The sequence below is a fragment of the Physeter macrocephalus genome, chromosome 8 (assembly GCF_002837175.3).
Source record: "Physeter macrocephalus isolate SW-GA chromosome 8, ASM283717v5, whole genome shotgun sequence".
Taxonomy (NCBI): Eukaryota; Metazoa; Chordata; class Mammalia; order Artiodactyla; family Physeteridae; genus Physeter; species Physeter macrocephalus.
Genome location: NC_041221.1, coordinates 134,478,298 through 134,482,697, shown reverse-complemented (window position 1 = coordinate 134,482,697; position 4,400 = coordinate 134,478,298). Strand labels below are relative to the sequence as shown.

Below are 4,400 nucleotides of genomic sequence, written 5' to 3'. Positions count from 1 at the left end.
AGATAATGTTTTAAATCTTGTGACTCGAATTTAAAACCCATTTCTCAAACAACATATTTTGTTGTTACTGCTATGCCTTGATGGTTGAGACTGCAGAAGGATCCTAGTTAGTTTCTTCTTTTTTAAGATTAATTAATTAATTAATTTTTGGCTGCGTTGGGACTTCGTTGCTGCGTGCGGGCTTTCTCTAGTTGTGGCGAGTGGGGGGCTGCTCTTTGCTGTGTGCGGGCTTCTCACTGTGGTGGCTTCTCGTTGCAGAGCATGGGCTCTAGGCATGTGGGCTTCAGTAGTTTTGGCATGCGGGCTTAGTAGTTGTGGCTTGCGGACTCTAGAGTGCAGGCTCAGTAGTTGTGGCTCACGGGCTTAGTTGCTCTGCAGCATGTGGGATCTTCCCGGACCAGGGCTCGAACCTGTGTCCCCTGCATCGGCAGGCGGATTCTTAACCACTGCTCCACCAGGGAAGCCCCTAATTTCTTCTTTATAAGAAGTGATAATATTGATTCTGACTAATTGTAAGTGACTGTAAAGCCACATTAATTCAGACTTCTCAGGTTTAGAATTCGTGATATAGATCTATCTGGAGGTTTTTCTTTTGTGCTTAAGTGAAATGATTTGTCAAGCAAACTTTTATATTAAAACCTATGATGTTATATTTTGAGTGTGGGGTGGGGCTGCTACCTCTTTTTAATGACTAATAATTCACCTGGTTAAAAATAAACAAAGGTAAAATACACAGTAAAATGTCCTATTCTTACCCATGCCTACCCTCTTCCTCTCATTGTTTTTTTGTCTTTTCAGAATTTCTTTATGCAAATATAAGTAAATATTTCCTCTAAGTATTTTTTAACAGGAAAGTAGCATACCATACACACTGTTCTGCACCTTATTTTTTTAAATCAGTTAACAGTGTATCTTGGTGATGTTTTATTGGAATGTAGAGAACATATTCGTTTTTTTAAACATGTGTGTAGTTCCCTATTATATGGATATAACATATAATTTATTTGATTCATAGTACCTGTATCCACTTGAAAAGGTGATAGTATATCCCGGTTTTCTCAGAGTATCCTAGTTTATATTTGCTTTCTAATGTAATTATTAGTTGCTCCTCTTTTCACTCAAATGTATCCAGGTTTAGATGATTAATTATATAGTTATGCTGTTTATTAATGGACAGTGGATTACATCCCTTCATTTGTTCTTAAACTATAAAGTAGCATGTCTTGAAAGTTTATCATACAGACTTTCATTCATTCTCATAGGTGTTGGCTCAGATTATGTGAATTAGGAGTTTTATTTCCTGGGTAGCCCAGCTTTTATTTAAAAGGGTTTCTATACTGTTGTGAACTTTTATAGATAAGTCTTTTTAATATTTGGGGGTTATACCTTCCTTAGGTTGGTTGGTTGGTTTTGTTTTTTATTGAAGTATAGTTGATTTACAATATTGTGTAAGTTTCAGATGTACAGCATAGTGATTCAGTTATACATATATTTATGTAGCTATTCTTTTTCAGATTCTTTTCCCTTATAGGTCATTAGAAAATATTGAGTATAGTTCCCTGTGCTATACAGTAGGTCCTTGTTGGTTATCTATTTTATGTATAGTAGTGTGTACATGTTAATCTCAAACTCCTAATTTATTGCGCATCCCCCGCATTGGTAACCATAAGTTTGTTTTCTATGTCTGTGCGTCTGTATCTGTTTTGTAAATACGTTCATTTGTATCTTTTTTTTTTTAAGATTCTACATAGAAGCGATATTACATGATATTTGTTTTTCTCTGGCTTACTTCACTTATTATGATAATCTCCAAGTCCATCCATGTTGCTGCAAATGGCATTATTTCATTCTTTTTTATGGCTGAGTAATATTTCTCTGTGTGTGTGTGTGTGTGTGTGTGTGTGTGTGTGTGTGTGTGTGTTTATCATATCTTTATCCATTCATCTGTCAATGGACATTTAGATTGCTTCCATGTTTTGGCTATTGTAAATAGTGCTGCTATGAACAGTAGGTTGCATGTATCTTTTTGAATTAGAGTTTTCATCTTTTCCAGATACATGCCCAAGAGTGGGACTGCTAGATCATATGGTAACTCTGTTTTTAGTTTTTAAGGAGCCTCCATACTGTTCTCCATAGTGGCTGTACCAATTTACATTCCCACCAACATTGTAGGAGGGTTCCTTTTTCTCCACACCCTCTCCAGCATTTATTTCTTGTAGACTTTTTAATGATGGCCATTCTGACTGGAGTGAAGTAATACCTCATTGTGGTTTTGATTTGCATTTCTCTAATAATTAGTGATGTTGAGCATTTTTTCATGTGCCTGTTGGCCATCTGTATGTATTCTTTGGAGAAATGCCTATTTATATCTTCCGCCCATTGGTGTTTTTTTTTTTTTTTTTTTTTTGATATTGCACTGTATGAGCTGTTTGTATATTTTGGAAATTAATCCCTTGTCGGTTGTATTGGTTGTAAATATTTTCTCCCATTCTGAAGGTTGTCTTTTTGTTTTGTTTATGGTAAGTTTAATTAGGTCCCATTTATTTATTTTTGTTTTATTTCCATTATTCTAGGAGATGAAGCCAAAAAGATACTGCTTGTGATTTGTGTCAGAGATTCCTCTAAGAGTTTTATAGTACCGGTCTTAACATTTAGGTCTTTAATCTATTTTGAGTTTATTTTTGTGTGTGGTGTTAGAGAATGTTCTAATTTCATTTTTTTACATGTAGCTGTCCAGTTTTCTCAGCACCACTTATTGAAGAGACTGTCTTTTCTCCATTGTATAGCCTTGCCTCCTTGGTCATAGATTTTTTTTTTTTTTTTTTTTTTTTTTTTTTGGCTGTGTCGGGTCTTGGTTGTGGCACAGGGGATCTTTCGTTATGGCGTGTGGGCTTCTCTCTAGTTGTGGTGTGCGGGTTTTCTCTCTCTAGTTGTGGCGCACGGGTTCCAGGGCATGTGGGCTCTGTAGTTATGGCGCATAGGCTCCAGGGCGTGTGGGCTCTGTAGTTTGTGTGCTCAGGCTCTCTAGTTGAGGCGTGTGAGCTCAGTAGTTGTGGTGTGCGGGCTTAGTTCATGTGCGGCATGTGGGATCTTAGTTCCCTGACCAGGGATCGAACCTGTGTCCCCTGCAATGGAAGGTGAATTCTTTACCACCGGACCACCAGGGAAGTCCCTGTCATAGATTAATTGACTATAGGTCAGTTCCTTAAGTTTTTTATGTTTTCTTCATGTAAACATTTTTATCTTTGTCTGACTTTCCTTCCCTATTTTTCTTCTTCCCTCCTTACCTTCCTTCCTCTCCTCTCTCTCAAGTATCAGAAACTTTTAAGAAAACAGTAAAAGATGCCAAATTGTAACTTATAGTTTATGAACTGAGGATGAAATCAAATGTGTGTGTGTGTGTGTGTGTGTGTGTGTGTGTGTGTGTGTGTGTGTGTGCGTGTGTGAGGTAAATCAGGTGAGTAGAATTTGGTAACCTGAATCAGTGATCCATGGAACTTCTGGCATATTTTTTGAAGGTTTCCAACTATCATATACAGTACCTGACTTAAAAAACTTGGTTAAAATAAAGAACTGACATAGCTGTTCAAAAGTATTTTTGCTTAAAAGAAAATGACAAGAAGAGGACAAGTAGATATATATGCCTTAAACCTTTAATGTTTTTTGATACCCATAAGAAATCCCATCTTTGGGGAATTCTGTGTGCCGCCTTTCTTTCCTTTATATTTTAGTTCAGCAGTTTATTTTTTTAAAAAAAATTATGGCTGCTGAAAGTGAAATAATATACATATGTTTGTGTTATTCATTTTCTACTTTTCCAAGATGATTTGACTTGTAAGAAACTGATGATGCCAATTTGATCTAATGTTTATATCTTGACTCCTCTAGTCCGCAGGGTATATCTTGATTATGTTTTACATTGTGGTGTAATTCTCTGATATTTGTATTATCCTGCAGCTTCCTTATGTAAACTGAAATATATTCATATCTCACATATATTGCATTTATATTTCTGTATTTTTTAAGCACTACAAAAACTGACTTAAAATATATTGTGCATTACATTAAATAGAATTGTGGTTAATTAACACCAGGAAATAATGATGAATTCTGCAGGTTTGCCTGTGAATAGAAAAGAGGATGTTAACATATTGAACAGAATATTCTCAATAAACATGGTAGTGCAGTGAGTCCTGAGAGACAGTGATGTATATTAATTACCATGGCTCATGTTGCTAATTGCCAGCATCTATTTTCTTATCTATTTTTATTAATTTTTTGAATTACAACTGGGTTGCAAGTAATAGAAGAACAGATTTCTGAAAGTTTTTTTTTTGTTTGTTTGTTTGTTTTTTTTTTTTTGCGGTACGCGGGCCTCTCACTGCTGTGGCCTCTCCCGT

General features: G+C 35.9%; 1 protein-coding gene across 9 annotated transcripts in view; it reads left to right on the top strand.

The window, feature by feature from the left end:
* FAM13B (family with sequence similarity 13 member B) overlaps positions 1 to 4,400 on the top strand; it is a 90,174-nt gene that overhangs the window by 26,276 nt on the left and 59,498 nt on the right. The gene's annotated exons all lie outside the window — the stretch shown is intronic.